Genomic DNA, 12,833 nt, shown 5'->3' with positions numbered 1-12,833 from the left:
AAGAGTAACACTTCATGCTGAAGTTAGTTTTTTTTCTAGCATGTTTTTATGTAGCCTTCGAATTAAATGCGAATACATTCGGCTCGCTTGGCAACTCTAGTCGAATATTAGATTTTATAAAATTTGAAATGTGGACGATGGCATAGGAATTTAAAAACTTCAAACTTGGACCATTGTGAATTAACTGCTTAACTTGAATTGGAATATCTGGCGCTATTTATTCAATCAGCTTGCCCCTCGAACTTCTTGATATTTGAAGCTTTGGCCTGTTTCTGTCTTAAGCGTGGCTTTAAAGTATTTCGCATTCAACTGTAAAAGTGAGCAGTGAATAGCCGGAGCGGAATTGCGAAAGTCAAGCCAGCGTCAGGCAGCTCAAAATGTATCTTGCAGATACTTTGGCATCTCGGCAATGCTTTTGTGCTTATTATGTGAGACGCTATATTATAGTACATACATAGAGCATACACGAAACGCTCAAAAAAGTAAGCAACAACAACAGCAACAACAAATAAATAAAAAGGCAAGCAGACAACAAACACAAACTGCACATACATTACATACATATGTACATATATATATGTATGTACATATATACACAAAGTAATATAATGAGGTCAGCATTTTTCGGTTTGCAGTTTTCGGTTTTCAGCAGTCAGTTCAGTTCGGTTCGCTTCGGTTCAGTTTCACTCGCATTCGCTGCGCCAACTTTTAGATACTTTTAGATTTGTACCTACGGCGGATTGACTTACTCTGCTCTGGCCCATGTGCATGCATTTTAAATACACCTTGAAACTGCTCGTATTTGTAAGCTCCCCCCCCACCAAAAAAAAAAGTAATCACAGATTTTTCTCGACGAAACTCCAAAGACGACGGCTTACATCATGTGGCGGACTGACGGCGGGTCGACTCGACTCGACCGACCATCGCTGCTGACTGATTGCAACTCTAGTTTATATAATTGTTGGTTCTGCTGCTTTCCGTTCGCCGATTGCCGTACGCCGTGCGCCTAACTGTTGCAATTCTAGCTAGAGACCCTCAAGTAATCGCTGCAAATTTACAAAGTTGTTGTCGATGTCGCTGTCGTCAGCGACGTTTTTCACTACAGGTGAGCTCCTCTATAAAGTCCACACAGCTGGCATGCATTGGCTGTGGAAACTAGATTATTGTATTATCTTATCCTATAAAGGCAGATTTCGGATATTGTGGGTGGTATTTTCTTATTTCTATTTCTTTTAAATCCGATATGCTATCGTTAATTAGAACATGTTTGTTAAAAAGTCAAGTAACAACAAATGCTGGATATTCTATTTAATTTGACTTTCAAGACACAAACAAACTAACAACAAATTTTGGTAATAGTACTATTTATTATGACGTTCAAGATCTACTTACAAATGCTGGAAATACTATTCATTATAACATTCAAGTCCTCTTTATTTATTCATGAAATATATTTTTTCCAATCCTTAAAGCAGTCCGAAAAATTCATTTTCTGGATTCGCTTTCAGCACTTTCGGTGGTTGTAGAACGATATATGTACGTCTTGTTTATGATGAAATGACCACAAAGAAGAAGAGTAGTGCTGCAGTATTTTCAGAACCAATTAAGATTTGACTTTTACGACTGATTTTTCGATCCATTAGTAATGCCAGCAGTCTTTTTAATCCTGTTAGCCTGTTCTGCCAAACTTCTTTGTATGTATGAAAGCTATGAACAATATGGAGTGAATATTTGAAACTCGGGCCTGGAATTTGGAATGTGAATTCTTTCCTAAGTAGGCATGATTTTAAAAACAGCTGACAGTGCTGCCAACTCAAAAATAAAAACATTTGGACCCATCGATCATAATTGTATCAGCATATAGTTGATGTGTTTAACCGACGTTCGACTGTTGAATTGTGTGCATAGGTTTTAAGTTGAGTTTCTAATTCTTGTATCAGCATCTTTGCTGCCGTTCTTGTTGTTGTTGCTGCTGCTGCGCCAGTAAGCAAACGTGAGTAATTCGAGTTTTGACTCGCCCAGCTACTTGCCTCGGCGCTGTCGCGCACTTTTTCCGCATCCGCTTGCAATGTCATTTGTGTCATGTACGCGCCACAGCTGTAATCATTCACTTTTCAGTCAGTTAGTCAGTCAGTTAGTCATTGAGTCAGTTGTCGATTCATTTTTAACTTAATTTTAATTGGATTGAGGGGCTTTGTGCTGGCTACTGTGCGTAATGCAAATTTTTTCCAAGTTACAATTGCTTCTGAATCAGTTTTATTGTTTTCTGCTACTCTCTTAAAGTTAAGCGAACCCCCATACGTATGCATACATACTATTTACTACACTCGTATATAGATAAAGAACATCTGTGCTTACTTTTTTTGCTTACTTTGCAGCCCCAATTAGTTGTGTATGTTTCATTTCAATTTGTTCCTTATTTATTAAAATCCATTGCTAGGGAATAAAAACGAAACATGTTTTTCCCATTCGATTTCACTTCATTATTATTCCACTTCACTCGATTTTGACTATTTCAAAATGATTCCAAACGATTTTATTACATTATGGATTCAATCGTGTTAGTTTTATGGAGACATTCCACATCGGCACGTTTCATAATTTAATTTACAGACTTTAAACAATCAGTCATGTCAACCGACTGGAATATTACGACCGTTCTGATTATGTAGATTTTTCTGGAAATTTGTGTACAAATAAATGAAAGAGTAATTCAAACCATCAAGATAAAATGTTTGAAAAATATTTCTATTATTATATTACTTGTATTCGAAAGATTCAATAGGAAGGGAGCTCATTCCTTTTTGAAATATACTACTGTTTCATTTGTAGAACTACGGGGAAAACTGGTTAGGCGTTCCTCTTTTAAATTTCTTGTGAAATGTCCTTCCACCCGGAAACAGAAGAAACTCTAGGTAATCAGAGTAGAAAATTCTGGCCCGTTCTCAATGCCTCAATTGAATTTAAAACGTAATGCTGCACTATAATCTCGCAGGTTCCACTTTTTTCTTAAAACTTATCTTGTCTGTCTATAGTCTTTAAAATCTTTAGTCTTTAGTTTAGTCAGGGTATGCAGCTACTTATAAAGGAGTTGGAATAACATTTTCAAACGTCAACTTTGATCAGAAATTGTTGGTTGATTGAATATTTAAAAGAAAAGAGATTACTATTATAGTTTTATTTATTTGTGGTACATGCCAGCCAGCAGCAAATTTAAATCAATTTTAGTTGATTAGTTTCGTATTACTTGTATATCCTAAGCAGGCTTAGAAAAGCTAATAAAAAGTTGAAAGTAATCCCCGGAGTCATTTGTTTCACTTTTTTCTTTAATATACAAACTAATTAATGAGAAACTGTCCGATCGGCATGTGGGGCCTAATCTAAGCTTTTCACTTTTCTTTTTCTTTCATTTTTTCGTTGCAATTTTCTTTTGCATTGAAAACGAACTTTTACTAAAAATTTGTTGCCGTTGCTGTTGCTGTTGTCGCTTCTGCTGCAGCGCTTCAGTGTAGTTGTTGTTGTTGGTGCTGCTGTTGTTGCTGTTGCGGTGGCAGTGAAAATCGTAAAATTACCGCCAACAATCAGCAAGCGGCCGACGCGACGCGACGCGACGCGTCGTTTCGGGCACACAGTCAACCAGCAGAGCAAAGCAACGAACCATCAACTAGCCGATGAACGCAGCAACTGCCAACCAACATTGCAACATGCAAAACAAGAAAGCAGCAACACCAGCAACAACAAGCGGTCACAGAAAAGTAAAACATATTGTTTATAATGCGTTTTTATTTGGGAAAGTCGCGTGTTGCTGCTTTTTGCTTTTGTTGCCACTTGCATCCCTTCCCCCACATCGACGCGTTTGCCCATCGTTATTGTTTTTTTCTTCTTCTTCTTCTTCATTGTTTGCATTTTGTTGTTGCCAATTTTCACTTCATTGTCGCCCCTCCCGACGCCCTCCCCTGCCATTACCTCGTTGCCAACACCAACACCACTACCATCACCATCACCATCACAGTCGTCAGTTGGCGTTGTCGTGTGGCATTTTCTGACAGGCGTCAGTCAAAGAGTTCGAAGCACACACAGGCACACACACACATACACACGCAACGCACACACACATACGTACATATATGTATGTATGTATATAGGAAAATGTAAGTGCATTCACGGCTACAAAGTAGCTCTATGCTGTCGCGCACAAGTGTACAATTTGATAAACTTGTGGGCTAAATGCAAGTGTTCGGTTTGAGCATAGGAGAGTTTATGGAGTATATATGAAGTATATACTCGTATATACTTGTAATGGCATGGTCAGACAAGCAGCAAATAGTTTGCACATAATGCACCAAATTTGTTAGATAGGCACATAAATATTAGTTCTGACAACTACTCTATACTCTTTACTCTTATAATTTGTGTGCAACTTATTTGTCCGTCAGGCAGAGGGCTTAATATAAAGTTGAATATAGCGCTTAAAGTACCTTCTATTGTTTAAAGCAAAAATATACTTAATCAGCATCTATCCGTCTGGATGAATGCCTAGATTTCGGAAATTGTTGAGCCCGTTCTTACCAAAATTGGTTTGTAAGCTCTCCTAGGCAACATAGTCTTATTTTATGTTTTTCCCATTCCCAACAAACTTAACCCTGCACACGTGTATTATGCATATATATGTAATGCTGTACTTCTATTTCAAATTTTGTCTAAATCTGTCAATTCATAGAAGATGTACAACAATTTTACTTGAGTACTAGGCCCACAAATTACAGCTCTGAACTCACTCTTCTTCTTCTACCAAAGGTACAGGGTATTTCACTGTCGGTTTTGCTCGACTGTAGCATTGTATCCCGTTATATTTCATGGCAAGAGAACCCTTCGGTATTTGTAACAGGCCCATGCTTTCAAATATCCTGGATGGGTAACACATATTGGCTGTTTTGTACAATTTTCGTTAGTGTGCTCCACTGTAGCCTTCGCTTAACTCGTGTGCCTATGTTTACTGTAGTTGTTGCTGTTTCTGTTTCTGTTGTTTTTGTTTTTGTTGGCTCTCGCTTGATTGACAAGTGACAACATATTATTGGCGTATCGTTTTAAGTTGTTGTGTGTTGCTTTTGTTGTGGCTTTGTTTACCTGGAAAACTCTTGAGCCTTTGTGTGTGCCAGGTAGGGGGTAGGGGGCAGGGGGCGTGCCTGCAATTGCAGCATTCAATTGTTTTTAGTCTGAAGTGTGCGCTCTTGAATTACAGTGTTTAAATATTTCATGCTCGCAAATTGTTTTTCAATTTTATAAATATTTTGGAATACATAATTTATTTTAAAGCAATATCTGCGGATGTCGTAGACTTTGCCGTCGCCGTTGCACAAACGCCCCAGCAACTGACGCCTGCCAGCTTTCCGCTTTCAACTTTCCACCTTGCCCCAGCTCTGCTCTGAAGTGCTCAGCTCTGCCTACCCATTTGCCTTTCCTGTACACCCCTTACGGGGATAGGTAGTCAGCTTTTTTCGCCCGGGGGCTTCAACAAAATCGATTTCATTTTAACGTAAATGGGAAGCCAAAAAACGTGCAACCCAAGTCGCTGCACTTGTTCGTTATAGACTTTCCAATACTGGCTCTATATTTTGTTGATATATATGTATATATCTATGTGTGTGTAGACCAAACTGACTTCTAGTTTTAATTTGATGATTAAAATATTTGATCAATATTCGGTTGCAGCTATGGGGCTCCTTCTCCTCCCGTCTCCACAATGAGGGTTTGCTAGAAACCAATTTAAAATAAGTAGAGTTATGTCCCTAATTCTGTGCTACTCTTGGCCAATTCGGTTACTGTTTTTTTTTGAAAGGATCATTGAGGATGTGCCTTAGCCCTAAAAGCTATTTTGTTATGAAAGTGCCTCTCTATACTTTTTTTTGTCCGCATCCATAGCAAGTGAACTTACAAAACAGGACGTTTTTATGCAAGTGTAATAATATTGTAATAATCCGTATTTAGTTTTTCTTATGTTTAATTATTTCTATTATTTCCATAGGACTATGTTCCTTTAATCATTATTTATATTTCTTTTATTTCCATTTCTATGAAACTCTACTTGAAAATTCAACTCTAATTTGGGGGTAATTTGGGTGAAATGTATAGGTCTATACATATCGAATGCTTCATTTAAACATTATAAAGCATGAGATACATCAAAAATTTTGATTATAAATAAAGTTGCATTGCAGCCAAGGTTGAAAACTATCGCCAACATTTCTGCTGACAAAGAACGAATGCTTTTAATGGGAATACTACGAGCATCCTTCAGAACCCGGAAGTGCTGCGAGAGTGCTGTTTCTTCGATTAAGGCCAACTCTGAACATTAAAAGAAATAAAACACTCCCACAACTGAAAAGGATGGATGTTTGAAGTAAATAGAGTAAATGGAGGTATGCTCCAGACTTATGGTTTCTGCAGATGAGGTGGAGCATAAGGCCCATTGCTCTAGGGCAACTCTTTCAAAAGGAGTTCCCAGAAAAATCAAAATTGAAGAACGTAAAATTAGCTAAAGCCCGACAGCAAGTGGATTATGTGGCATCACAATGGGCGTCTTTGATAATTAAAAACTTATCTTACTCTGAATTATTATGTTTGCAAAATATAATATCTTCGAACGTTACAGTATACATATATGTGGGAGCTTTAATACAAATTGCTTGCTCACAATTTATTTAAAGTTTTAGTAAAAAAATTTCTCAATTGGAATATAATTATTTTTGCTGCCATCAGAATGTCCAGTTCAAGCAGAGTTTATTTTAAATATCTACGATCTGCCACGTTCCAATGTGCACAGTGATTCAAATTTGTCGTACCGAATACCCAATACCCATGGCTCTTTGTTCTCAGTGCCTGTTTGTTTGAGTTGCTCGCAGCTGGGCCTGTTGGCGTGCGAGGGCAACGATTGTGGGTATAGACATACTCGTACCTACCATGGGGCTTTTAAGATATATGTATATACGTACATATCGAGCTACCTACCTACCTACCTATATATATATATATGTGTAACGCTTGTGCTAGTGTGCGCGTGTTTGTGTATGTGTGTGTTTGTTGTCTGCACTTCAAAGGCTTTGCGAAACATTGGACTACAGGAAGCGCTGGTGGTGGTGCAGTTGGTGGCAGGGACACGTTTGCTTAGCTTGCTCGAAATTTACATATTTTATTTATTATATTTACTAAACTTTATTGCACATTAATAATGCAATTTGTGTGTGTATTATGTGTTCACTTTTAAAAGCTCGAGCAGTTGCCAAAGCTCTAGTGGGGCTAGTCTCGCTTTAATTGACAGTCCAAAGTTCTGCGTAGCTTTAAAGAAACAAATTATCATACAAGAAGGTAGAGTCCCCGCTCTTGGCCATTGCCAATTGTCTTGCGCACAATTTTAATTGCTTGGCAGTTGATGTTGTTGTTTTTGTTGTTTTTGTTGTTGCCATTACCCAAAATAATAAACAAGACAAAGGCGTAACGAGAAGCTCATGGGTTCATGCAAAAGTGGAAGTTTCTGGAAGTACGAGCATGTGGCTCTTTGGGGTAGGTGTGATTTTCGAATGTGCAAAATGTTAACCCCAAAATAATAATAATACTGCAGATTTTTCGCTTCTTCTTCTTGTAATTCGCACGTTTGAAGACTTCTTCAAAAAATCCATAGAAATCGAGTTAAAGGAGGAACAGTACAGCAGAGATTACAGTGGAACTTCTTTACTAAAAATCATACAAGAAGTAACACATTGCCGCTGTCGTTTTAAAAACGGTTTAGAGTTAATAAAATACAACTAAATTATTATACGATCAGTAAGAGTAGCTTATATTTTTTAATAAAATTCAATTCTGACGAATATTTCTATAAAAAGGCCGCCATGTTTCCGAAACAGTTTCTTTATAGCAGGGATCCCAATTAATTATTATTGTATTTTTTTTTAAATCCTAAAAATAATTCACTTTTAGCAGCTTTGAGAGAACGAGAATTATACCAAAATCCTTCTTCTAGGATGATCTATGTATGTATATTCACCATAAATTAAAAATTGCAATATTAATATTAAAAAATGACAAAACAACTAAAAAAAAATATTTAAAAATTTAAAAATTTATTTATGCAATTAGATATGTTTGATAGTATTTAGATGTTTACCTTTGTTTTAGTGAGCTGGAAAATATTTATTAAAAGCTGTACTTATTCCCTATGAAAAGGGCAAAATTAGAACTTGAGTTTTTGTTTTGATAAAATAAATAAACTTAAGAATAAACTTAAAGAATAATCTAATTTGTTTGCTCAAAAATAATGATTGTTACTTGAGTTGGAAAGTATAACTCAAAATTAATAATTAAAATTTTTTAAAACTGTCCATCGTGGACAATCATTAAATTTGTTAAATAAACTTGACGATTAATTATTTCATTTATGATGAGGTTGTAGTATCCGGAGACCCATTGGATGACAGTCCCTGCTTTATAGGGATGTTCCATATTTCATAAATTTCACAAATTTCACAAATAAACCCTCTAATTTGTGAGGCAGGTGGAAGGATGGACGGCAGTCGGACTGTCAGGCAACATGAGAAATACACTGGTCGGCACAATTATTTTGACGAACTGTACTCACGACTATCGGTGCTGGTTGCTTTTAGTTTCAAGGAATAACGGTACAATTTTCATACGGGATATAGAGTTCATAGCAACAACAATATGTAGGCAAAATATTTTGCCTATTACTCTTCACACCTTCTTTCTACAAATGACAATGTGAGTTGACTGCGGATTCAGGCACGGCATAAGTATTTTGACCAAATCTTTGTCGCCGTTTTCGCGTACGTTTTATCAAGTGATACTAAAATAACTTTGGTGTAACAATTTTTGTTGACCTTTTTACATTATTTTCATTAAAATTTGATTCAAAAGTAATCGATACAATGGTAAAAAAGACAGAATTAAGTTATGTTGTTAGAGCCTCAATAGTGGCGAAGTTTAATGCCGGCGTAGCACCAAAAGACATTGCAAATGAATATAATTTGTCGCGGCAAACAGTCCACTATCAAATTAACAAATATAAGACCCACAATCACGTCAAAAACTTGCCTAGATCAGGTGCTAACCGCAAAACAACACCCATTGAAGATCGAGTCCTATTGCGGGAATTTAAAAAAAATATTCATTTAAAGCCGCAAGCTGCTGCAGATCAATGGAATAAGTCGACCAAGACTCCAATCAGTGAGCGTACTGTTCGGCGACGCCTAAAAGAAGTAGATTTTAAGACATACAAAGCGAAGGACATACCTTACATATCAAAGGTGAACAAGCTCAAAAGATTGGCTTTTGCAAAGGAGCATCTGCATAAGCCAAAAGAGTTTTGGAGAAGCGTTCTATGGACAGATGAAAGCTCCTTTGAATACAATTCATCAAAAACAAAGATTTTTGTAAGGCTCCCACAGTTTCAAAGACAAAAAAATATCCCCGTATGTCAAAAAGTGAGCCATGGCGGAGGCTCAGTCATGTTCTGGGGATGCATTGCGTACAATGGGTTAGGTGATTTCGTTCCCATCACCGGCTCAATGAACCAGCAACAATATTTGAGTACCCTTAACGAAAACGCATTCCCTTCCGGTGACAGGCTGATTGGAGAATCATTTATCCTGCAACAGGATAACGCCCCATGCCACAAAAGCAAAATGATAAGAGCATTTTTAACCGATGTTGGTGTTACTACTCTGGATTGGCCACCACAAAGTCCGGACTTAAACGTTATTGAGAATGTGTGGTCTCTTGTAAAACGTAAAAGAAATGCGTCTTTGCATAAAACCGAAGAAGAAACTATTTCCGAGGTCACTTCTCTTTGGAAAGAGATACCATTAGAGGTCCTTCAAAATTTAGTGGACTCAGTTCCAAGACGTCTTCAAAAAGTTATCGAAGCCAAAGGCGGGTATACATTTTATTAATCTACCATCAATTTCTTATGTTTTGTTTAGTATTAAGCTTTGTTTTTTTTGTTAATATCCATTGTCAAAATACTTATGCCAACCCATGAAAATTACCTTGATTTATAATTTTAAAAGTCCTTATAAAAATATATCCTTTGAATTATTTTTAAGTTTGTAATACCAATATGGAATTGAGAAAAAAAATTTCCTTTGATATCTTAAACCAATAACCAGTTATTGACAAAAATGTATGATTTTCTTCTCGTCAAAATAATTGTGCCGACCAGTGTAAATGAAGCTGCTGTTCGCTGCGCCTGCTGCCATGCCTCTTACTCCATACTTGTAGAAGCTCTGTTGCACCCTTCATATATCTATCCAAGCATTTCCCCCTTCACACACACACACATACACACACACACTTGCTTGTATATATGCATGTATGTACGTGTATATGCTCATCCTTATCCACATTTGAAGCGGCGTGCAGGCGAAGCACAGGAAGACGACCAAACGTCCTCATTTCTTTCCCTTCGCTGCTGTTGCTCTGAATGTGCCCGTGAGTATTGCTTGTTCGCCTCAGCGCAGCGACTTGCCTTAAAATCGATAAACTCATTTTGAAGTTGTACAAACAGACACGCACACATACATGCATGCAAACACATGCCACATCGCTCTCGCACACGTCTGTGTGTGTGTGTGTGTGTGTTTGCTTACTTTTATTTTCTATGCGCCTACTAGCCCCCAAGTTGGATTGCCTTTTCCGGTGCCTCAAAGAATTTTTCTCACCGCACTTGCTGCCCAGGCATCGTTTTAAGTTTTAAAGCTTCACCCGCGCAGCCTCCCAGTTGTTGCTCGCTTTAATTTATTTGCCTGCCACGCGCCATTTTAGCTTAATTAATTTAATTTAATTTTTATGTTACGAAATTTCGCACTCTATTTTACTACGGGCACTTTAAGTAGACGTTAGCTTCAGCGTAGATTTGTCACCTCTGGCTCTGTGCTCATCATTGTCGTAGTTGCTGCTGATCTCTGACTCTGTGCTCGCGCAATACTTTAAGGTTTGTGTAATACTCATTTGCATTTCAAATAGGCAACAATAAGTCAGCCAGGCAGGCAGGCAGCCAGCCAGCTAGCTAGCCTCCCATTACCTTCAAGAACGTATGCGAGTTTGCTTGCCCTCACAGTCGTTTACATAATTCCTTATTTATTTCAAAACATTGTCAAATTTGTAATTAATAGTTTCTGCTCTTTCGAAAGCTAACAACCCATAAAGGGTAGGCATAGTTATTGCACAAGTGCAAGTCACAAAGCAAGCTGTGGTGCAATATGCTGCAGATATAGCTAATTAAATGTACATTTTCATCCTCTTAAGATACCTGGATGCACAAATTGTTTTCATACCCTTTTCTGTTCATCATAATAAACTATACTAAGTATTTGTTCCACTCTTAACAAGAGAGAGCGCTACAGTCGAGCAAGCCCGACAGTCTAATACCCTGTACCTAGGTAAACTTTCGACACTGAGTTATATGCGCCCATAGCAGCAGCAAAAAGAGGAAGAAGAAGAGCGAACTTGTTGCTGCAGTTTGGGGGGGTTGTACTGGCCAGAATTTGTTTCGCTAATAACTTTTCTTAGAATTTACCGAATTGGATAATTTAATTGGTTAAACAACAGTAGATAATTATATATTTATTATGTGTGCAAAGTTTGGTTTAGGTAGCATTTGAAATGTGGACGCTATTGACAAAATTCTGTAGCGGGGGAAGGAGGGAAAAATTCCAAAAAATAAAATAAACTCGTCCTTTCTCGGACCTAGGAGAATCTGGATGCCAACTTTGGTTATTCTATCTTTTATAGTTTCTGAGATCCTTGCGTTCATCCAGACGGACGAACGGACATGTCTAGATCGATTTCTCTCGTCATGCTGATTTAGAATATATATACTTTATGGGGTCGGAGATGCTTCCTTCTGCATGTTACATACTTTGCACAAACCTAATATACCCTTTTTACCCTACGTGTACAGGGTATAAAAAATTGAAAGCTCAGCCAACAGTGCTACTTGGTGTCCCAGTATTTCAGCAATGTGTTTTAACAGTCTATAGTTATGGGAGACTAGACTTGGACACAAAACTGAAAGACCGAGAAGGAAACACTATCCATCAGCAAGCTTCATTTTTTGCCTTTGCTGCAGCAAAAATAAATAGAACTTTTCTAAAATATGGCTTTACATATTGATGAATGAATGCGTTTTTCAACGTCCTACGTATATATCACTATTCCGTTGAATTTCATGACCATCGGATAGAAAGAAACCGAGTTATCACAGACAGGTTACGTTCAAATATTAAGTCCTAAACGCGAGATAACTTGTTCGGGAACGTTTACTTAATTGTTTATCTCGATTCCAGAATAGTCGAGATTCCACACAAAATTCTTAATTACCAAAGTACGTGAATTTATTAAATTTCAGTCAAAATCTTTGGTAAAATGGATGGCAATTGTGAGTGCTTTTTTGACGAAAAGTATTACATTTAAATGATGTTGATAGAACATTCTGATTCACCTACTAGACATAGTTTCCGGTTTAATCACGAGCACTTTCTTTAAAATTTGGTTCATGCTTATTTACTTATATACTTGCAGATAGTATTTGCCAAAAACTCGATTTAAAACGTTTATTTCCCCACAACGGTCAAGCAACATATGCGAGCATTAACTTTGATTATTATTTATTTATTTATTATTTTCATAGTGCGATAAAAATAAAAACATAAAATCTTTTTGTGATAAAATTTGAGAATCATTTGATTAACTTTTTTCTCAAAATGCAGAGTTTAATTTAATGGATTTTGTTGTACTTCGAACATTTTATATTATTAGTTACA

The 12,833-nt window shown here is 37.1% G+C and overlaps 1 protein-coding gene across 1 annotated transcript in view; it reads left to right on the top strand.

Moving 5' to 3' along the window:
• LOC115634590 (neurogenic protein mastermind) overlaps positions 1 to 12,833 on the top strand; it is a 122,709-nt gene that overhangs the window by 41,677 nt on the left and 68,199 nt on the right. The gene's annotated exons all lie outside the window — the stretch shown is intronic.

The sequence above is a fragment of the Scaptodrosophila lebanonensis genome, unplaced genomic scaffold, assembly GCF_003285725.1.
Source record: "Scaptodrosophila lebanonensis strain 11010-0011.00,11010-0021.00 unplaced genomic scaffold, SlebRS2 tig00000001-arrow-pilon, whole genome shotgun sequence".
In the NCBI taxonomy this organism is placed as follows: domain Eukaryota; kingdom Metazoa; phylum Arthropoda; class Insecta; order Diptera; family Drosophilidae; genus Scaptodrosophila; species Scaptodrosophila lebanonensis.
Note: the sequence above shows the minus strand (reverse complement) of the source record. Positions and strands in the feature narration are given on the sequence as shown.